Source organism: Protopterus annectens, chromosome 3.part0 (assembly GCF_019279795.1).
Source record: "Protopterus annectens isolate FY-2018-M chromosome 3.part0, PAN1.0, whole genome shotgun sequence".
NCBI classification, from domain to species: domain Eukaryota; kingdom Metazoa; phylum Chordata; order Ceratodontiformes; family Protopteridae; genus Protopterus; species Protopterus annectens.
This window is the reverse complement of record NC_056731.1, coordinates 1945173978-1945198272: the sequence shown is the minus strand read 5'-3', so window position 1 is coordinate 1945198272 and position 24295 is coordinate 1945173978. Positions and strand designations below refer to the sequence as shown.

Genomic DNA, 24295 nt, shown 5'->3' with positions numbered 1-24295 from the left:
CACACAAGATTAAGACAAAGGAAAGGTAATGTCTCTGCCAAGGAAGCGTGCTAGTCTCAGAAGGAATACCTACACCCAAATTTGGTAGCACATGTTAACCAGCAACTGCGAGGGATGCTTAAATTTAACCATTTTTTTCTTGCATTCTACCAGAATTTCCCTATTGACAGATCATTTACATGCATTACAAAACAAAGTGCCAGGGGAAACAGAATACAATGGGAAAACTACAAAAGTACCACAGATTTATAATGCAACTCGAGTGAGCAGGGTTACAATAACAATACAGCATAAAGAGTAATTAAAAAAACTGAATCAGACACCAAATTGTTGCATTTGTTTTCTTATTTATACAGTCAGTTTTTATTTGATTTGCTAACTAGGCAAGCCCTTTGAAAACAAGCGTTCCTTTTTAGGGGACCTGGAAGTACTTTGTGGTTAAGTGACTTGCTCAGATTCAGGCAGCAGACAAATGTAGTTGGAAGGAAAGCAATCTGTATATCCGACTATAGGAAGCAACTTGTTAACAGTTTGGAGCCTTAAACCAGCTGTGGTGCCACAGTAGCCATTTATTTACAGACAAGTTTATTGTTTAAGTGGTCTAGGGCTGTGATAAACACGGTTGAAATTAATTCTTTGTGGCATTCACCTACATGACCTATTCCATTGCTCCAATTTGTTTCCTTAACTTTACATCAGAACTATTGACATTAAGAATGAAACACTCCTCTTTATATACAGAAGTTATTTTAAAACATGAGTTCTTGCACAACCAAAATAAGCAACAATTAAAAAAATCCTTAGACAATGCTTGCAGAACTAATTTTCAAACTGCTGACCCATTTACCTGCATAGTTTTTTCTGAGACATTACTGAAATACAGTCATTGGTCATGCATTTTAACAACGATAAATCCTCTGCCACCTCCACAGTATTCCTAAATAATTGGATGGGCAACCTCAAATTCTCTCCAGGCCTATTTTGTCTTTCTCTCCTTGAGGCTGGAGGGAACTTTTGAATAAGGGTTTTTGATTAGGCTTTTAATGGTATGCAGACTAATTGCCCAATACTTACCTCTGAACCTAAAATATAAAACATTTACAAAGCAACCAAATGAACTTTAAAACCAGTGATATAATGGTATCCTCAACAAGCAAATTAGATCACTAGTGAAAACCTCCAAAGGGAATTAAGAGTTGAAACTAGCCTCCAAAACAAAGGAAACCACAAGTCCTTCAGTTACGTTAGAAACCACCATGGCAAAGCCCAAGTTTATTCTTAACTATTACTTAATTGTACCACTTACACTGATCCTGACTTAGCCAACTTGTTGGCTGATAGATTCAATGCAAACTTCACCCCCTTATTGCCCCCCCAAAGGCCCACTCAACATCCCTGATATTTGTCCCACACCTCACATCTACATAGATCAAGTGTTAAAGGCCCTATCCAAGGAGAAGAACACAGCTTCCATGGGATCTGATAGTATCCCAAGCTGTATTCTGCATCATGTCCGGCAAGAACCAGCTTTGCCATTGAGCACCCTATTCAACCACAGCCTAACTACAGGCTTCATTCCAGTGGAGTGGATAAAGTACGTTTTGAGTCCCAAAACAACCTGCACCAAAAACATGTACAATATATACAGTAATATATACAAAAAAGGCTGGCAAATTATAAAGTAGCAGGAGTCTGCCATGATGGGAATAACAAAATGCAATGCAAAGCCAATCCACCTAGAAATGAAACAAGTAACTGCTGAGACTGCCTAAAATCTTTAGTCGAAACCACCTTAGGCATAAATGACAAATATTTCAATTCAGCAGTAGCTGCAGGCTCAAAAGGTTGTAGAGTAAGTTTTTGAAATTGCTGCAGCATGAATCTTTATGGACAAACCTTTGTCCAATAATTCAGTAAGATATTGAAGAGCCACACTCAAATTAGGCTCTGATTTGTGCAATACTAACTCCTTGAACGCCATCAATGCAAACTGGACTGCTAACATCTCCTTCATGTTGATATGGTATCCACTTTCCATTGGTCACAGAGAGTCCCTTGTTTAGGGTACTAGGAACAGTCTTTTCTTTGTGGAGGAGGAACATCTGGCATGCGGATTAAATCCCAATTTTCTTTGAAAGGTCTTAACATGCTCAGCTAAATTCAGTTTCTGTAGGCCTCTTATCAGGTGGGGGCATAGAACCTCTAATCAAAGTAATCAAATCTTCTGCCATCTGCCATTGTCATCCCTTTGCACAAAGGTGATGCCACTACTGACTCAGGAAGCTATCGCCCCATTAGCTTGACAAGTATGACCTGTAAAGTCATGTAGTGTATTATTATGGATCTCATAAACATGGACATAGGCAATCACCAAGCACTCCACCCCCCCCCCAAATTTGGATTCATCAGGGGCAGATCTTGCCTATCGAACCTAGTTGACTTCTTTGAGACTGTCACGAAGGCTCTGGATGAGAGAAAGTCAGTACATACAGCTTACCTTGACCTGTTCAAGGCCTTTGACACAATATCCCACTCGGGCATCATCGAAAAGCTAACACAACTTGGTGTTAATCCCTATCTAGTCAGATTTGTAGCCAACTGGCTCACAGATAGGATCCACAAGGTCCCACCTCTGACAGCAGACCTGTCCACTAGCGGTGTTCCCCAGGGATTTGTCCTGGGACCCCTACTGTTTGGCATATACGTCTCAGAGATCCTGGCAAAGACAAAGGGCTAGTGGCTGACCATGTTTGAAGATGACTAAGTTGGGTGCTGTCATTGACTCCTCAATCGACGTTAACATACTGCAAGAGGGTCTCACAGCTACAAATAACTGGTGCCAAAGTCATGGCCTTAAGTTAAACACAAAAAAGTATTACCGCACCATTCAGCAAAAACACAGCCCCTACTGATTAGCACAGCCATAGCAACTCTCTAAGCACACAACCTGTGGTGAGAGACCTGGGTACTCAGGTTGACAACAATCTCACATTTGACCATAATGTGGCAGCGGTGGTCAGAAAAGCTTTTACTTGGTTCATCCCATATGTAAAGGGATTGCACCCAGAAAAAAGGAGGTTATTACCTCTCTGTACTCCTCCCTTATTAGACCTATAAAACTGAGTACAATGCCTCATTTGGTATGTACCTCTCGAAACACCTGCACCAACTGGAAAGGCCACAGAAATACCTCACAAAGAGAATCCATGGCCTCCAACACCTATCCTATGTGGAAAGGCTTAAATCGGTATCACTACACTCGGTATCATACAGATTGCTCAGAGGTGATCTGTGTCTTGCCTACAAGGCAATATCGGACCCTGCCCTACTAGAGATGCTCCATATCCATAAGTCTAACTCCTCGCACATTACCCACTCAATAGGCCTAAATCTAATATGCGACATCAACAAAACCTGCTGCAGAGACAGGTTTATCTCCCAGAGGCTGACCTATCTCTGGAATAGATTTCCCATACATGTCAAACAGAGTACCTTACTGACCCTCTTCAAACACAACCTTGATGAGTGGATGGGAAACCATAAATTTGTCTCAGGGGTTCCACCTTTGCCTCTAACTGACAGGGGAGACAGGTGCTGACTGAGGTTTCTTTTTTGGGGGGATAAACTCTTGGCTAAGCTTGTAAGGGCCCCAAGGCCATTAGCCTAGTAACCTCCTATGATTGGCAGTTAGTTGCATATGAATTGCCACACATTTAAGAGACTAATCTACCTTTTCAAGTTTTTTGATGTGGAACAGTACCGGTTATTGAAAAATGCACAATGGCCTGTATTTCTCAACACTACAAAACTGAGTAATATAGTTCATAGAACAAAAAAATGAATAAAATCAACTTCAAAAGAAAGAATGTGTGCCTTTGCAAGAATCAAAGTAAACTATTTCACAGAACTAAAATTCAAAATAGTGTATTTCTGACAAATAATGTCTTGTGCATTGTGCCACAATGGGTCAGTCAAGCTCAAGTCCTCTTACCTTTTCTTCACTTATGAATTCAGTATGTGTATGACAACATGAAAAAAACATGGGCTGAAGATAATGTTACTTACAGGGCAGGCACTGCCAAATGCATCATTAAAAAAATGAATTCTCCATTTGTTTAAAGCTGTCATAAAGATACATTAAAAGGCAGGCATGCTGTTTACATTGCAGATCTAATAAGTGAAGTTTTGGCACATGTGAACGACTTAGCTATTGTGAAAATAATTTTGTCCAGAACACTAATTTATATGTTTTGTATTTGTTAACACAGGTAGAGCACTGATCCACATGAATCTTTTTCAGACGTGGCCCAGGAGCACCTGTCTTTTTATTTGACTTGTTCAGATTCAATCAAAGGAATCAAACACTGGACTACAGGAAGCTGCTCATTAAATCTAATAACCCTAATGCTCTTCATTAACTGCCATATTAAAATAGCTAAAAATGATCAAAATTTAGATTTTTTATGTAAATCAATTTTTAATTTGGCAGAAGAATTCAGAAAACTATCACAATACCTAAAGGAAAACTCCTCCTTCTCCTTCAGTTTAACTCAACCCTGAAGTTGCATTTCTCCCTACAATATGGTTTCAGTATTGTGTAGGTACCAGAAACCTGTTTGTACTTCATATAATTTTCATTTCCTTGCCTTGGAATCTAAGGAAAGGAAAGCCACACACATCTTTCAAGCTTAACTTCTCACATACTTTGTAGAGGAATTTGTCTTCACCTGCATGATGTACCACAGACACGGAGAAATCTATAGTTTAACCTCTCAGCTTGGAAGAGCAATTAGTCCTGCTCATATCATGAACTCATCAGCTGCTATAAACATGACAGAGAGATGTGAAACTGTTTCCACTGTCTTTATTGCAGAGAAGAAAAAACTTTTACAACTGCTTCCAATGCAGTCGTGCCTTTCACAGCAAAATAAAGCAATCAGATCAGTCAGGGGTTTAAAGGCAGTTTTCACCTTTTCTGGCAAATCTTCATATAAGTAGCATCACAGTACTGAAACGTTAAGTGTTAAATGCTGATTGTTTAATCGATCCATCCACAACCACTTTTTCCCATTTTTGCACATGGGATCAGGGTGTTTATACTACTTTGTATATTAAGTTGACTTAAATGTAATATCAAAGATGTCTGCAACATTTAGAGAAGTCATTAAATATTTTTTTCTTGTTAAGTATCAACACATTTAGCATTTTCATTTCACCCCAGGGCAGAACTGTTCAAATCAGGACTGCTCTGCAGGAAGAGAGACAGGTGGCAACCCTATGAACTAGTTGCATTTATAAGATAATGCTTATAAGAAGGTATTTTATGTTTTCTTGTGACATTCTTCCAGGGGGGGGGTGCATATCTGGTGCACACATCCATGGAAACAGACATTTTCCACTGACTTTGAGTCAGTCCTTAAACAGGTGGAGTGCATGAGCATTTTCAGGTCTACAGAGGAAATGTGACCATTGATAGCAACCACAATATATAGCAGAATTTACTTCAGCATACATTTGCTATATGCCCTTTCATTAAAAACTCAGAAAAAGGAAATCAGAAATACTTTAATTATGCATACACATATGTGCGTGTGTGTTTGTCTAGGAGTCAGGTTTGCAGAAGACCCATTTTGCAGGAATGTAAATCACTAAAATAACAGGAAAAGATAGAAAATACAATGCAGCAAGATATCGTTGCCTCTGAAAAAATAGTTATCCAAAGTTAAGGAATAGAAAGTTGGTCATAATTTGTTGAATTAACTTAGTAAAGGGAAAAAGAACATGGGAATGGTTATAAAACAAATGAAATTAATAAAGTATTTTCTACAACATTCAAGGGAAATAAATAATCCCACTACAGGCACTGGGGAACAGAATTATTTTCAAGTCCTTTCCTTCCAGCAGTAGCTATTTCTCAGCTGCGGTGGTGATGCTGTGGCAGCGTTGTCGCCTCACAATAAGACGTTGTCCTGTTCGATTCTCAGCTAAAGCTTCTTCTGTGTGGAGGCATGCGTGAATGGGCGTACCTTTGTTGAAGGTTGTGCGTCAGGGCTGGCAACTCGTTACGTAAAAATCTACTGCCAATTATTAGCGGACTGGAGTTCCGCTATGGCGACCCCTAACTGGGAAAAGCCGAAAAATACAACAAGATACAAGTAGCTGTCTATTTCTCAATGCAGTGACAGTTCTGACACCTCAATTATGGTGAATGTGTGTGGTGGGTGTATGGAGAGACTACCAATTTACCTTGGAATACAAAGAGATACTTTAACAAAGGCCTGCAATTTAGCTGCTTTTTTGGCTGCAGCTGTGTAACTCCTTAGTATAATGTAAAACAGGTTCAGAAACGCACACAAATAAATGTGGGCCATTCCAGAATAAAAAGCAGCAGTCCTGTAACAGAAGGCATATAAGATGATAGTGGGTGACACCAATCCCAATATATGTCAATAGGATGGGCACACACCATTACTTCTTTATGTCTAGCATGACTCGTACAGCAGTCTTAAAATGGATAATATGGGAAGAGAAATGGTTGAAAAAAACAAGATGACATTAATACTCCATGCCCCATTGGCAGCCATTTGTGGAAAAACATTAAAATTGAATAAGAAGCACTCAGAGTGATTTAAATGTGTTAAAATAGCTCAGAAAAGAGACTGAGTGAAAAAATAGGTATTTGTTTTAGTTATAAGGTAGAGTTTTCCTTTAAGAGTCCTTAGACTGACAATTTTATCAAATATACTACTATAAAGAAATATTTAGACACTCTACCGCTGAAACAGCAGGCAATGACTGGAATTCCATAATGATGGTTAAATTATCCCTAAACATTCTGCCCTTCCCCTTTTAAAGGGAAATTACCTTATAAAAGTTTGGAAAGTGGAAATTCACATCACTTTCCAGATTGCAACCAAATTTTGTCACGTAATTAGAAACAGAAAGATATGGAACTCCTACAAACCATTTAAATATCCACAACCTGTTTGGTGAAAGTCATAACTCTTCAGTAACCAATGCAAAATCTTTACCAAGAAAGCAAAATCTAATTACATCACACACAGAAAAGCTGCACTTTTAAATAATTCTAACAGTTCTGGTAGGAATAACATTACTGGTAGAGCCAAATTTCATTTTTAGCATTATCCTGGAACTTAAGCAGCAAAGTAACAGCTCCTTTATAAGCTGCCAACCTCTTTTTTGTTCTCCATGCTGCCTGCTGACCAAGCTTTGTCATCAGTCATCCTTCATTCGGCTGGTTATAGCCAGCTGTATAATCATTACACTAGTAGCCACTGTGGTTTTCTCTTGAATGTCCCTAACTTCTGGTGGCCGATGAACCACAGTGAACTTATAAGGAATCAACTGGCCAGCTGGGTGATGTGGTGTAACTTGATTGCACCCACCCCTCCCTGTCCAGCTTTTCCAGTATCCAAACCAGCACCTGATTTCTCATAATCAGGACTTTATCCCTCAATACTACACACGCACATATATGCTACTAAACACTTTGATCAGTACTTCCAGAGACAGCACATCATTATAAAACATGTACTTGCAAACATGAGTGGATTCTCCTCTACTTTTAGAGGAAGATACAATGCTAACCTTTGTCTCAAAAATATTTCTAGTTCTAGAAAAATCAAGATATGATGATATATTGGTATTCCCATCTTCTATATCAGAAACATCTCCTTATGAACAGGGTGCTTGTCAGTGTATGGAATCTTTTGATTGTCATATGCATGACCAACCACTCTACTTTCTTACCTCTGTAAAATTCTTGAGAAAACAAATCTTTCAGATCAAAAAGGTATCTAAAAGACTAAGGTACTCTCTATGGAAAAAAATACACAGATAACACAGGGATCACAGAGCATCAGTGCATTACTTTCACTTTTAGATAAAAAAACAGAGTTTGTGGATTTAAACAATTTAAGTGGAGTACTGTTGACTGATTTGATGAAAGCCTTCAATTTTACATGAAGTTCCTCCAAGTAAATTGCAGACTTATGTTAAGACTTAAATGTTATGGAATACTATAGAAACTACTAGCAGACAGCACAAAATAGTCAAAACTGATAACACATTATATCCCACACACTATGTATCTTTTGTGAGGTTCATCAAGGCTCTTTCTTGGATCCACTGCTTTCTACCATCATCATAAACACTATCACTCAGTCTGCTGAAGGTCAACATATTTTATGCAGGTGGACTTTACAGTGCAAAGATTACTTCAGGAGCCAGAGCAAACAGTTTTCTCTTGCATAGATAGTTTAAAAGTAACTCCAATATCCTCCGGATGGAGGTAAAGGCCACCATAAACACGAACCAGACAGAGTGAATGCAGGATGGGCAAATCTTTTATCTTGAGACTCAATTCCCAATGGAAGGAATAGTTAGAGAGTTTTTCAAAGGCTGGTTAAGATGGTGAACTAACCTTGAGCAACAGCTCTGTCAACCATAGGGTTGTGGTGCTTTAAATCATCATAAATGTTCACCTTGTCAACTGAATAACAGGCTTGGGTTGCACAGGTGTCTGAGGTAAGGACCACCTCTAAATACTCTGAGTGAGGCAGAAGAGGATACTTCACATCAAAATGGATAATCTCATTCACAAAACAGTGGAAGGATTCCTGGTGGTTTCAACCACCTGTGAAACTTTGGTCAGGCAGTTTAACAAGATTCACAGGATCTATGTGAGAAGCCAAGTCTAACGGTATAGATGACTGCTACTCTAGCAAAGGGAAGTAGCTACCATCCGTTATTTTTTTAATGGCCAAGTTAGGCCCAGTAAACCAGTGGCCTCCTTCCAGGGGAGACATGAAGAGGAATTTATGTTAAATACATGAAATCTGTCAAAGGGACAGGGGAAATCCCCTTACTTTTTCTTGCTAGATGGTGCTCAAGAGCCATAGCTAACTGAAAGGAGGGCCAGGATGGCAGAATAGGAGAGTAACAGAGAGATCCTGTCTGATGACAGTATTCAGACGGAAAATGAGGCATCTTTACTACAAAATGAGACTGTGGATACTATGTTGCACAAAAAAGGTTTGGATGACACTACTTTGACAACCTTGATGAACGAAGAGGAGGCTGCATAAGACAGACATTACAGGAATGTGTAACTGTGTTGTGAAGAACTCAAACAAGAAACTCTGGAAGGATAAATCTGTAACCAATAGAAACTGAAAGTGAAAATGTACAGCCTGCTCAAAGGATTCAAGCTGAACTGGCAGCTGAAAGGCAAAGGCCGGTACAGTAGTGTTTAAAACACTAAAAAACATAAAAAGACAGTACAGTTTCGTAAGTAGTTACCTTAAAGTAGATGTTAAAATGATCACAGTTGCAGTAGCCTTAGCTATGTGGGTTATATCCTGAGCTGACTATAAGACATGTTTGGGTGCGAAGCCCTTCAGAGCATTCTTTCCAACAGAGAGGGAGAGATTGAGCCTGGAAAGGACAAAGCTAGGAACAATAAAAAAAGTTATGTACTCACTGTAACTATGGATTTGTGTGTCTATTTTCATCTTCCTCAACCACTGGGTCGCTGTGGCTGTGGGTGATGGGAGAATAAAAGGGTGGTCCTGAGAAACTTATTTTGCAGTGATCCACCAATTAATATGTTCCCTGCAAATTCTTGTAATATGTATCGATGTAGATAGGGAATGTCAGCTTAATGACCACTGCACTGCAAGTGTCCATTGTAGTACCCTCATATAATGACTTGCTAGGGGCACTAGCAATCCTAAGAAAGTACAGTTGTGGACACTTACCATAAATGTAGATGTTCGAGTGTATTCACTGTTGCACTCAACACATGCGAGTTATCCCTGCTGGGTAGCCCTCGGTGGGCCCGGATACCAGAGTCAAGCTTTTCCCCGGCGCCATTACATCAGTTTTTCTTGCACTAACCTGTAGGAGCCCCTTGAAGGAAATGTTTTAGACAGCCCCTGGTGGCCTAAGGCCACAAGAATGACAGTTAATCTCCAAAAAGTATATGACTAAGGGGGAAGGTGGGAGGGTAAATAGGACTGCAACAGTGAATACACTCAAACATCTACATTTATGGTAAGTGTACATAACTATACTATGTTCTTCGTGTTTCACTGTTGCAGTCATCACTTGTGGGGGATTCCCAAAGCTGAGGACAGGGAGGATGGAAGTATGAAATTCCTAGGATTGCAGGACTGCAGAGGCAAAGCCTGCCTGAGCCCTGGAGAACAGGGGCAGGTGGTAGTGTTTGGCAAAGGTGTGGACCAGGGTCCAAGTGGCAGCTTCCAGGATGTCCCTGGGGGGTACTCCTCTAAGGAAGGCAGTGGAAGTAGAGGCTGCCCTAGTGGAATGTATTCTGATAGATTTAGGAGGAGCTTTCCCATGAAAAGTGTAGCAGAATTGTATGCAGCGAGATATCCATTTTGAAATGGTCTGCTTAGAGATAGGCTTCACTTCCCTTCTTTCCCTGGGGCGAAGCCAACCAACAGTTGATCCGTCTTCCTAATGGACTTTGTTCTGTCCAGATAGCATCTTAACCGTCTGTGCACATCCAGTGTGTGCAGAATTCTCTTCCCTTTATTCTGAGGGTTTGGAAAAAATGTGGGGAGATGTATAGCCTGGTTTAGGGTCACATCTGATACTACCTCCTTTGGCATGAAAGAAGGATTAGTTCTGACAGACACCCCATTTGCATGGAAGATAATGAAGGGTTCAGTGGCCATGAGTGCTTGAAGTTATGACACCCTTCTAACTGAAGAAATAGCCAAGAGGAAGGCGGTCTACTAGGAAAGTTGTTTTAGGTCTGCTGATGCAGCTGGTTCGAAGGGAGGCAAAGTCAGCTTTTCTAAGACATAGTTCAGGTCCCAGGCTGGAGTGGGTGCCCTTCTAGGGGGCCACAATGTTAGATGCACCTCTGAGGAATTGGTTAATCAAAGGGCGAGAGAAGACAGGATTGCTCAGCATGAAAATGTGCTGAAATGGCTGAGGCATGGATTTTAATGGAGGAAAAGGAGAGGCCCTTGTTGAGTAGATCCGCTAGGTAGTCCACAATAAGAGAGAGGGACAGCTGGGAGCTGCTGTGACCTTTTGAAAGGCACCAGGAGTTGAATCTTTTCCATTTCTCTGAGTAAGATTTCCGGGTGCTGGGCCTTCCAGCTTCAGTAATAACGTCTAGGACTTGCCTGCTCAGCTGTGGGTTATCTCTGGTCCCTGGGGGATACGCCATGCAGAAAATTTGTGTGCGCGCAGGTTTGGATGCAGAATTTCCCTTCTGGCTTGTGTCAGGAGGTCTGCAGTTAAAGGCAGGGGCCTGCAAGGCTCCTTGGTCAGGCTGAGCAGCAATGGGTACCCATGTTGCCTGGGCCAATCTGGTGCTATAAGGATGGCTTTTGGTTCTTCCTGCCTTACTTTGAGCAGTACCCTTGGGAGTAAGGGCAGGGGGGGGAACGCATAAATGAAGAGATTGGTCCACTGGAATGAGACAGCATTCACTTTCCAAGCCAGGGGGTGGAACTCGATGGTGCAGAATTTGTGCAGCTGACTGTTGTGTTGTGAGGTAAAGAGGTCCACCGCTGGTGTCCCCTAGGCCGGGGTGATTTGGAGGAATGTCCCCTTTTGGAGTTTCCACTTGCGGGGGGTCCAAGTAGTTTCTGCTTAGATGATCTGCTAGGGTATTGCTTACTCCTGGGATGTACTGGGCTATGAGGTGTAGGCCCATGGAGGAGGCTGTCTGCCAGAGGCTCATGGCTAGTCGGCAGAGATAGTAGAAGTGTGTCCCCCCACTTGCTGATGTACCACATGACTGTGGTATTGTCTATTTTTATGAGGAGTGCTCCTGGTTTTAGGTGGTCTTGAAAGGATGTGATAGCCTTGTGAACTGCCATCATTTCCTTTAGGTTGATGTGCCAGTGAAGGTGCCTGAGGTCCCAAGAGCCTTGGGTGCACTGCGTGTCTAAATGAGTGACCCCAAGCTAGGTCTGAGGCATCTGTGGTGATAGTCTGGCCTTGCGGAAGGTAGGTGAAGGGAAGTACCTTGCTCTGAGTGCATGCCTCTGCCCACCAAAGAAACTTGTTCTTTACGCATGGAATGAGGGGGAGAGTGGTTTCCATAGACAGAGTGCTGGCACCAAAGTTTCTTTAGGTACCACTGGAGTTTCCTCATTTGCAGCCTGGCCAGGGAAATCATGAGAATGCAGGATGACATGTAAACCAGTGCTTGCAGAATTTTCCTTGCTGAGAGTTTTTTTCTCACTGAAATCCTGAGCTAGCTGAGAGAAGTAATTTGGCAGAAAAAAGAAGTTATTTACTCACCATAATGTTCCATCTGAGTAGTTATACTTCATTTTTCTTCAACCTGTGGGTATTCGGATCCAAGCCAGCAACTTTACAAGCATCTTCTCTGAGCTCCAAGCTCTTCCCCCTTACCCATAATACACCACCACCTCCTGCCTTCCCCTCAGATTGAGTTTGCTGCTAACCAAACTAACCAGCAACTCAAACTAGAAAGAAACCATACATTATCATAACATGAGAAGGTTTGGGGGAAGGAGGGTGGGACAGTTGAAGAAAAATGAAGTATAACTACTCAGATGGAATGTTACGGCGAGTACATAACTTCTTCATCTGAAGTAGTTAACTTCATTTTACGGGAGGCCCTCATGGAAGGATATTCTGGAGCACCACTGAGCTGAAGGATGCTCACCCTCCAGAGATTAAATCCAACTTATAATGACAAGTGAAGGTATGCGACTTAGCCCAAGTTGCTGCTGCACAAATGTCATCCAATGATACCCTAAGACCAGAAAGCAGCAGACGTCACCATAGATCTGGTAAAGAGAGCTTTAATCGGACCATGTGGAGACAATCCTTTGTCTTTGTAAATCTGCAAAATACATAGCGTAATCCATTTAACTAAAGAAACTTTGGAGATGGCCTTACCCAAAAAGGGCTTAGAAAAGGGCACAAACAACTGGTTAGACTTACGAAACGGCTTTGTTCTGTGCAAATAAAAACAAAGCTGTCTATGAGCATCTAGTAAATGCAGTTTATATTCACCTTCGTTCTGAAAATTTGGGAAGAAAACAGGCAGATTAATTGTTTTATTAATGTTCGATTCAGATGCCACTTTTGGTAAGAATGAAAGGTTTGTGCAGACAGAAACCCTATCCTTATGGAAGATCAAATAAGGGGGTACAGCAGACAAGGCCTGAAGCTCAGAACCCCTCCTAGCCGAAGTAATAGCCACTAGGAAGGCAGTCTTCCAGGATAGAAACTTTAAAACTGCTGAAGCTGCAGGTTCAAAGGGGGGAGCAACCAAGACCTGAAGAATCCAAGTTAAGGTCCCAAGAAGGAACAGGGTTCTTGGGGGCGTTAAAGAAAAGTGCCTTTAAGAAAGGCTTTATACAATCTGGAAGAGGCCAGGGCATTCATGTTCTTGCCAACATGAAAATTTGAAATAGCTGCCAGTTGCACTTTCACAGTGGAAGAACTGGCCCCTCGTTGAAAAATGCTGGCTAAAAGATCCAGTACCGTAGATACAGGCCGTAAAAGGATCCAGCTTTTTCTGAGATGCCCAAATAGAAAATAGTTTTCATTTACTGCGGTAAATCTTCCTGGTGGAAGATTTACGAGCCACCACCAAAATAGTTTTTACTGAAGACGAAAGACTGGGAGTCCTGGTAATTAAGGGAACTGGAGGAGCCAAGCTGTCAGCTTGAGGCTGTCCAGGCTGGGCGGACAGATGCCCGAAGGATGAGAAACGAGATCCGGGCAGGGATCTAGAATCCAAGGAGGAGCTAGAACATGAGACCAGAGGAAGGGAAACTAAACCTGATGAGGCCAGAAAAGGGCAATGAGGATCACCTTCCACCCTAGTCAACAAGCCTTCTGAAGAAACTTCTGAATGAGTAGTAACGAAGGATATGCATACTGAAGCTCGGGAGGCCAAGCATGGACTAGTGCACGTCTCTGGTGGGTTCCCTTGGTGAGGGAATCAGAGCGAAGAACTCACTGCACTTCGCGTTGGAAGGAGATGCAAAGAGATCACAGCAAGGCTGACCCCACACAAGGAAGATCTCCTCTGCTACTGACTGCTTCAGAGACCACTCATATGGCATCAGAATAGCCCGACTCAATTTGTCCGCTAAAATGTTGGAGCATCCCGGGATGTGCGTTGCAATCAGAAGCCGACTGGTGGAGATCGCCCACTCCCAAACTCTCATGGCTTCGCGACACAGAGGATAAGATCTGGTTCCTCCCTGTTTGTTGATGTACCAGACAACAGACATGTTGTCCGACTGAATTGCAATAGCTCCCAGAGGAAGAACAGTATGGAAGGCCTGCAACGCTAAAAGCACTGCTCTCATCTCCAGTACATTGATGTGCAATTTGGTCTCGATCTGGGACCACGTGCCTTGGACCGTCCTCCCCAGATAATGCCCCCTCTACCCGTGGTCACTGTGGCTTGGGTTGTGGATGGAACAAAGGAGCACCCCTCTACAATCTCTGGAGACTGGACCCACCAGAGAAGTGACGCCCTGCAGGCTTTGCCAATATGAATTGGGTATTCCATGGGGAAATCCAGCTAAGACCACTGTACGGCTACAGTCTATTGTAGAACACACATGTGAAGATGTACGCAGGGGAGAATAGAAATTGTGGCAGCCATAGATCCCAAGGCTCTGAGAACATCCGCTGCTATTGACAACCTGGGGCCAAGAATCAGTGATACATGAGCTCTTAGACTCTGGACCCTGTTTGGAGTTGGGAAGACTTTCAATTGAAGGGTGTCCAGCCATTCCCCGATAAAGTCCAAGATCTATACAGGATTCAAGAGTGACTTGGGAACATTGACCGTAATCCCTAACAAGGCTGCAAGATGTAGGAAGACGTCCCTGGCTTGGCAAAGAAGACGCTTGGTGGAAGCAGCGAGGAGCCAATCGTCCAGGTAAGGGAATACCTGAATCCCCTGAAGCCTCAGGTGAGCTGCTACTACTGCCATTACACCTTGGTGAATGCCGTGGGGGCTGTGGTGAGACCGAAGGGAAGGGCTCGGAACTGGAAATGATAGGTTCCCAACCGGAAGCAAAAGAATCTCCTGGAGCTTCTGTGTATCTTGATATGGTAGTAAGCGTCCTGCAGATCTATCGAGCACATCCAGACGCATTCTCAAAAATAAGGTAGAATGGACTGCAGGGTGACCATCTGGAATTTCTGTTTGGCGACAGCCAGGTTTAAGGTTGACAGGTCCAAAATGGGTCTAAGGTCCCCCCGTCTTTTTTGGTACTAAAAAGAACCTGGAGTAAATGCCTAACCTGGACTGATCAGGGGGGACCAGTTCGATGGCTCGTTTTTGAAGCAGCCTAGAAACTTCAAGCACTGCCGTCTCCCTTTGAGTGGGTGGGACATCTGGGAGATGCTTTGGTCGGATTGGAGGGGCAACAAACGGGATGGTGTAACCTCTGGATATTATTTGAAGCACCCAACGATCTGCAGTTATGGACTCTCATGCCGTCGGGTGCAATGATAATCTTCCCCTGACTGCCTCCAGAGTAGGACAGTTGGGCAACCCCTCAGGGCTGCTGCACGGGCCTGTCCGAGAAGGGCTCCCTAGACCCAAAGTTCCTCTGACCCCCTCTGCCTCTGGGGGACGAGTTGTCCAGAGAGTCCCGGGAAAACTGAGATTTCCTGAACCACATTTTTTTTGCCCTTTCTGATTCTGGGAAAAGGATCTTTGAGGGTTAGAGAAGTGGATTCCGACTGCAGACAAGGTCTTCCCGTCTTTCTCACTCTGGACAAGGGTGTCACAGACCATCTTCCCAAAGAGAGAACCACCACCAAAGGGACCATTCATAAAAGACGGCTTGAAAGGGGTCCGCAAACTGACTCTGATAACATCCCCTTCAGCAGGTCTAGCAAGAGGGTGAGTCCCACCCTGGGGGGGTTGGGCAGGAGTTGCAGTAGAAGAAGCCGAGGCCGTGACCATTGAGGAATCTAAGGTCGATGCAGGAAGCAGGCCTTTCTGTCTCTAAGGGCCCTAGGACTGAACCCTGCGTAAATGCTGCATTGGATGGACAAATGTGAAACGCCCAAGCAAACAGCGCACAGAGTGTGGCCATCTGCTGGTGAAAGCTTATGGTCAGACACTGTGCATTTTTTTAAAGGTGGGTTTAGGCTGATCAGACATCCCAGCAAAGCAAAAAAAAAAAAACACACCCAGTCACCAAAAACAAACTAGCCTGTCCACGCACACACTAAGGAAGGGAAGGAACTACACAAAACTACCTCACTTTTTTTTTTGTTTGTTTTGAAAACTGACGAACTAGCATAGGGGGAGGAAAGGGGAACTAAGTGCAAAACTCGCTAGAACAACCCCCAAAGGCACTTACAGTACCACTGAAAGCTCAGAGCTGCAGAGATCATGATGCTGATGCATGAAGCAACAAATGAAATCTGGGGGAAGGCAGGAGATGGTGGTGTATTATGGGTAAGGGGAAGGAGCTCGGAGCAGATGCTTGTAGAGTTGCAGGCTCGGATCCGAAATGGATCAGAATACCCACAGGATGAAGATAAAATTAAGTTAACTACTTCAGATGCATTGTTTTTCTGGTGAGAGGAAGGCTGTTTGGGAGGCTGTGTGTCCATGAGTGCACCCAAGAAGGTGATTTGCCTGGAGGGGTTTAGGTTTGATTTTTTCCTGTTGATAGTGAACCCTAGAGAGGTTAGGGTTGTTTGTAGAAAGAGCAGGTCCTGTAGTAACTTCTCTTTGTCTGCCTGGATTAGTCAGTCATCCAGATAAGGGTAAATCTGGATGTTTTGCTGTCTTCAAAAGGCAACTACTGGGGCCAGGCATTTTGTGAAGACCCTGGAAGCTATAGATAAGCCAAAAGGTAGCGCAGAGAACTGAAAGTGTTGTGAACCTGCTCTGAAGCATAGGTATTTTCTGAAAGACTCCCTTATGGGTATATGAAGGTAGGCATCCTTTAGATCTAGGGTAGCTAGCCATGCATTTTTTCCAAACATTGGTAAAAGTTTTTGAAGAGTTAGCATTCTGAACTTTGGGACCTCTGGGAAGGTGTTTGGGACCTCTGGGAAGGTGTTTAGAGTGGACAGGTCGAGGATGGGTCGTCAAGTGCCTTCTTTTCTTGGCACTAGGAACAGTCTGGAGTAAAAACCTTTTCCTACTTGCTCCTGTGGCACAGGCTCCACTGCCCCTTCGGCATGCAGTATGTGCACTTGTGTTAATGCTTCTGCCCACTGATTTGGAGGTAGATTTTGGTAACCTGTAGAAGTTGGGACTTCTTGGAAGGTAAATTTGTAACCCCGAAAAATGAGTTTTAATACCCATTGGTCCTTTGTTACAGACCGCCAATTTTATTTGTAAAGGGATAGCCTTCCCCCTAACCTCTGATGGGAGGGGGAGTGGGAGTCATTGCACGTTTTTATAGTAGGGAGTGAACTTTGAACTCCCTGCTGTGGGAGTGGTGGAGGTCCACTGCTTAGTTCTTCGCTGGCCTTGGTTTTGTGGTCTAACTGATCTGCCCCGGTGAGGCCTCCCTTGAACCTGTCTACTGGGGGCTGGGAAAGACCAGTACTTAGAGGGAAAGTTTTTGCTGAATCTGGGAGGTTGAACTTGGAGGTAGTCCTTTACTGTTAACATAGATTTAGCTTTATCCTCCATCTTTTTGATGACCTCCTCTGCTTTTGATCTAAACATGTGGCCTTTTATCCAGGGAGGCACATCAAGTAATTTTGATTTTACATGATCAGGCAGTGGCTGTTCTTTTAACCATGCGTGCCTCCTATTGACAACCTGCCAAAGCGGCCATACTTGAGGCTTCCAGGGCATCGAATGCGCAGTGCAGGGAGTGTTTAGCTACTTGAGAAGTAGAGTGCAGAAGATCTGCTAACCCTTTGGAAGTATTAATGTCAGGTAAAAATGAATTTTTTTGTTTTGTAAGTTCCAAGGTGTGCTGTTGATATTTTAGCATATGGAACTGGCAGTTAAGAGCTCTAATAGCTAAGGTTGTGGAGGTGTACACTTTCTTACCCTATCTGTCCAGAGTTCTAGAGTCCTTGTCAGAGGGAATTAAGTTTTTTGATGAGGTAGCCTTGGCCCCTGTGTGATGACCTCTGGGTCTGCTGCAGGGTTTTTAAACAAGTACTTATGTGAATCAGGCACCCTGTAGTACCCAGTCAGGTTTTCTAGGAGCATGGGGTAGGGTGTCAGGGGTGAGGCTAAATTCATTGAAAACATCATCCACCAAGTCCAGAATAGGAGGGATGGCCAAGGGTTTGTGCTGAGAAAGATCTAGAAACTTTCTTAGACTGAGGGTAATCTTGGGCTTCCCAGTGAACATGCTCTCTTACAGTGTGTGCAGGGTTTCCTCAAATGAAAGATCCTTTGGGGGGGGGGTCAGAAGGAATAGATTCCTCTGCATCAGAATCCTCAAAGGAGGTGAGAGGAGGTTGTTCCTAATCTGAATCAAGGTAGTCTGAAAGTTCAGAATCTGGCTCTGTGTGAACTTCAGGGGAAGTATCCCTCTTTCTTTTAGGAGTGGTACGGCTACCCCTGATGAAAGTGATGAGGTCCTCTGCCATTTTAAGTAACTATGTCTGAGGTAGTGCAGGACGAGTAAGATGGCAACTAGAGACGGTTTTCTTTGGGGTGGTCTTGCTTTTAGACCTTGGTAAATCCATTTGTCATTGGGATGTGATAGTTGGAGGTGAAGATGTTGTTTTTTGCCTTGAATCGGTTGTGTGAAGAACCTCCTCAGAAGCCAGTGCCTGTGTAGCGGCTCCGGACCCAACTGAAGCAGAGACAACCGAGGAATCGGATGATAAAGCATTCCTCGGCGGTATACGGACTCCGAAAGGGTCTTGGTAGAGACCCTTCCCCCTCGATGCATTTTTATATTGGCTATTAATACGGGTGCTGTTTTGTTATATATGAGTTTGTATAGTCTATATGACTACACTTTTAAAGTGTAGCAGATAGGATTGCTGATGCCACTTGCCCTGCACATGGACGTATGGCTAAGTGAATGGCTAGTATCCATCTTCAGTAGGAAAGCAAACTGCTTTTATGATGTTATATTACTTTTAGCGATCCGTCTATTGATTTAATATATCAGCTTGCTAACATGGACTGTGATGCATGTTTGTAACAGTAATGCTGTTTTTATTGCTGCAGTACAGTTGCTGTTTATTACCTTGGAAAAGTTAGTGTGCAAATCTGTAGAGGCATTTTTGTTTATATTAGATATTAATATGAGTATTGTTCTACTATATATAAGTTTGTATAGTTTATAAGACTATGCCTTTAAATTGTAGTAGAAAGGATTGTTGACGTCACTTACTTTGCGTGTGGACGTATGGCAAAGTGAATGGTTGAATGAATGAAGATTTGAAAGTAAGAGACATTATTTGTAAGTATATAAAATCTGATTGCTTTTATATTTATTTATGCCTATGGTCTGAAGAAACCACAGTACGTGGTGAAAGCACTAACCTGTTATTAAATGTTTTACTATAATATATGCTGTTTGGAGCAGTGCTTCGTATCACAGTTATTTTTATTTTTACTGTCATTTTCAAAAACATTTGATATGAGAAAGCCTTGAAAGAGTAAGATCCATGGGCATACATATACAAATGACCAATATATGAACCTTAATGGAGAAGTAAGAAAGGTCATAGGAAAGTAACTCTAATAAATATAGTAAAACCAGTGAAACGCTAGCTCTAAATGGATACTGTTTATATTGTCATTGGCACCAATCAGAAGACCTTTTTCATTTGTTAATATACAATTTTCTAATAGCAGGCTTTCTTGCCTCCATTAGGATCTACTAAACATCCTCTGTAAGCAGGTGCTTAAAAGGAAAGTCCAGTCAGTCAGTTGAAGTCGATTGGTATCTATGTGTATCAAACACCTCTGATCTTGTGTGAGCAGGTCCATTCTGTGAGGAAGCTTGTGGTAACTGCCCATGACCATTTCCAAACGAAGAGAGACCCACTGCTGCCTGGGCCAGAAAGGCTGTCACCACAAAGATCTTGGGGGATTCCTTTTGAATCCCAAGATGTACTGTAGATATCAGTGAAAAGGGTGGAAAAACATATTGGAACATTCATGTCAAAGAAAACAAATGGCATCTGTTTTCTAGGCCTTCTAGCATAGCGTTCTAGAGCAGAATCTTGCCAGCTGACTATTTAGAGAGGAGGCAAATGGGTCTACTAGAACTCCCTAAAGATGGATCAAATCATGGAAGATCTAGTTTGCATGCATGTGTGTATGAACTTTCCTGCTCGGCTTGCTTGCCACACAATATTAACCTGACAGAATGTAGGATGCCTGCAGAGCAAGATTGTGCTGTGAAGCTATAGTCCAAGCTACATGCTACTCTGCAAAGGGGGTACAACCTGGTTCCCTCTTGCTTGCTGTTGTACCCCATGACTGTGGTACTGTCTGTTACCACTTGAATAGATTCTGAGGACCAAAGATGGTTCAGAGAGTTCAATGCTTTGGATCAAGGCAAGCATTTCCTTCATATTTGTGAGCATGCATATGTCAGAGTTGCCCCACATACTTTGAACTATTATCCCTCCTCAAACTGCTCCCCAAGCAGTCTGAGATGTTCACAGAGATTGCACTGGAACAAGGAGGGTTATGGGGAGACCCAAATTCAGACATATTTGCTGTCTCCACCAAATACTTTACTACCAACAACTCCAGCATTGGGATTTGAAAAGGCAAGGGATGTTGATGCTGGTACCAAGGAGACTTCAGATACCATTGTTTTTTTCTCATGTAGACTCTTGCCAGGGTTATCATGAGAATCATAGATGCCATGAGAACTAAATCCTGAGGTATTCACTTGCAGAGACCAAAGTCTGAGTGGAAAACATTACAAATAGATCTATTTTTTTCTGTGGATGTAAAGCTCTTTGAACTGAGGTGTCCAGCTGACACCCCAGAAACACAATCCTGTGTGAAGGAGTCATAAGGACTTTTAAATGTTCTCTTGGAATCCCAGCTTGTGTAAGGGATCTCTCAACCAAAGGAGAGATTCCGAACACTTTGAAAAAGACTCTGCAAAGATAAAGTCATCTAAATATGGAAGAAGAAAAAAAAAAAAAAAAAAAAAAAAAGCAGGTATCATGTAGCCTGAAATGAGCTATACTTGGAGCTAGCCACTTAGAGAATACTCTTGGTGCAGTGGCTATTCCAAAGGGTAAAGCAGAGAACTGATAAAAGTGATCTAGACACATGAACCTAAAGAAACACCTGATGTCTGGATGAAAAGGAATGGGATAAGCATCTTTTAATAGAGTTACCAGGAAACTTGAATGAGGAAGATGAGGTAACAGACTGTGAAGTGATATCATTTTAAAGTTAGGCACCATCACAAACGGGTCTAAGAAGAAAGATCCAGAACTGGCCTCCAAGTATTTTCTTTCTTTGGCTCTAAAAACATCCTTGAACAAAAATCTTTCCCAACTTGGGAAGGAGGTTCTGGTTCTATCGCTCTCTGGAACAGCATGTAATGAAGGACAGGTGAATGAGGAATAACATCCTGGTAACGAGGAATATCCTGTCACTATCATTTATAACTATGAAGAATGATCTTCAGAACCCATTTGCCTGAAACTGCCTGCTGCCAAAGACAAAAATCGAGATTTGGACTTTCTGGAAGCGAAAAGGGACTGGCAGTGTGGGAGGGGGGACAAAGTCCCTTAAATAGTCAAACTGACGAGTTGGACTGTCCTTGGTTTTGGGGTTCCTAAATACTTTTCGGAACAAGTCTGCTATCATGCCAAAATTAGATGAGGTGTTAAAGAATCCCTTAGAAAATTAGAAAAAGGAGACCAGACAATATTAAGATATACTCTGATTTAAATTATCCCTTTCATCACACTTTGATCACCTCAACAGTAAAGCAAACAGAAAGTGAATCTCTATCCAAAAGAGAAAATAAAATCTCATTTATATTCTCTTGGGAGGTTCTGAGAATTCAGCCAGGCAAGCCTCACTAGAAGACTATATAAAACAAACTAATACTCGAAACAAGGCAATGAAACAAACTAATAAATCCAAAAAAAAACTAGAAGACTATTACAGGCCACAGCCCTCTAAGAATTATCAACTGAATCAGTCACAACTGTAAACAAGACAGCAGCGACCAGTACAACAAAAGAGACTAACTAATGTAAAGCAGATATTTCCTCACAAGAACATGCAGACAAACATTTCATACTTTCATAATTAGTCAGATTAAATAGTAACATTTGAGAATTCAAAATTCTGTAAATTAAAGTTGCAGAAGAGTACACTGTTTTTCTGTACCTCTGAATAATCTTTCCATCCTTAACAGAAAGGATAGGAATCAACAGCTTAGCAGCAGTAAGAATAACCAAAGTTATAGCTGCTGCTTAGGTTTAAGATGAGTTTATAAAAACTTTATACATTCTACCTGACTTTTAAGGGGCAGCAAGCTAGCTATCAGGAAAAATAGATGCAGAGACAGACAACCTCAAAAGCTGCATAACTGGAGGAAATGGTGAAGGTTCAGAACATTCCTTTCGTAACAGGTCATAATTTTTTTCTGAGGGACAGAGAAATCTCAGTGTACTCCCATGGAAAATACTGGTACATTCTGGAAATAGTCTCAAAGAGAGGAACCCCAAAGGGAGAAACTGAGCTCTCCTCAGAGTCTGAATCAGAAAAAGAGAGGAGAAAACCTGTATCTGTCCCCTCATCTTCCTGTCCAGATTCATAACCTTGAATCTCTCCAGGAAAAGAAGTATCCTCCTTTTACCACAAGCAATAAATGAGGAGGATCAAAATCCTGAATAAAACCCCGAGCCAGACCCAGTAAATTAATCCTGTCTAAGGAAATCTGAGGAGGAGTAGATACCTCTTTAGTTTACTGTTGCTTTTTGACAGAAAAATTGGGGTCAACAGTGTTATAACTGGCAGAAACAGCTTCTCCAGGTATGGGCAACAACAACATGGAAGCCTTCGATTTTCTCTGTCCCAGGACCAACAAGAGTGGTTTGCTCTTGCCTGCTGAGAGGACACCAACAGCAGCGGAGGACATAGCTAATCCTGATCCATAGTGGCAACACACGCTACACCAGAGGTATCCAGGGGAAAAGATTAGTGGTCTGAGGCACAACAAATGGCTAGAAAAGAGTTGCCCACCTGCATCTGAGGCAAATTGCTAGTGTGCAATGGTGGCAAAGGCTGTTGCTTTGTTTTTTTTTTTTTTGAGGCTGGAAGAAGGACCAAGATTTGGACTGACTGACTGTTCTATGGTCAAGCTGAAAATTGTGCTGCTTTCCCAGTAAAAACAAACAGTAAAGGCTGGTAAAAAATTGAAGTCTTTAAAAGAAAAATCACTTTTTTCATGAAAAAAACAATAAAAATTGTGTTAAGACAGTTGCTTGTCCCAAAAATTAAAATAAACACAATTTCCCCACAAAAATGTTTTTTTTCAAATACTTCTTTAAACAACTTTTAAACTGACAGGAAATAAAGACTACTCTCATTTAAAAGTACAGTACAGTCTCATGACAGTCCATTAAAATACAAACTCCTAGCTTAAAAAGAACTTTCCTGAAAAGGAAAGTATTAATAATCATCAAAAACTGAATGAAAGGTCTTCCCCCCAAACGAAAATTATTTGCCCAGTAAAAGAACAGCACAAGCTGACTGTTGATCATCAAAAGCCTGAAAAGAGCATACTCCTTGGCAGCAGTAAAGCTCTGAAGGGCTTGGCACCCATACTTGTCTTTTAGTCTGCTCAGTTCAAGCTGCATAACAGTTTGAGGGCATGGATGGTGCCCTGAACCTTTGAAGTGGGCCAGCTATTATATTATTTGCAAAATATAACCCATATAACTAAGGCTACTGCAGCAGTGATCAATATGATGAACTTCACAGGGTTCAGTTTCAAAATTTGTTGGTGAAAAATCCTCTGGGATTATTGCATCACTTAAATATACTGAAATAAAGATACTAGATGTGACCAAAGTAATTCCAGAGAATAAATATACTTGATGAGATGAAAACTATGTTATGCCAGGCATGGACATAGTTTTTCTTTTTTAAATTTTAACTGGAACCTCAGAGAAAAAAATGGATTGTGTGAAAAAATGTGGAAAATAAGAGGTTGAGCTTTTCTGAGTGTTGGGAAAGAGAGGCTATGACAATAAGAAAGGAAATTTGCTAACAGATTTTTTTTTCTTTTTGAGGAAATTAACAGTCAAAACTTCAGCTCATATAAGGCAATATGGT

General features: G+C 42.1%; 1 protein-coding gene across 1 annotated transcript in view; it reads right to left on the bottom strand.

The window, feature by feature from the left end:
* DHX30 (DExH-box helicase 30) overlaps window positions 1–24295 on the bottom strand; it is a 1694732-nt gene that overhangs the window by 92749 nt on the left and 1577688 nt on the right. The window lies entirely within an intron of this gene.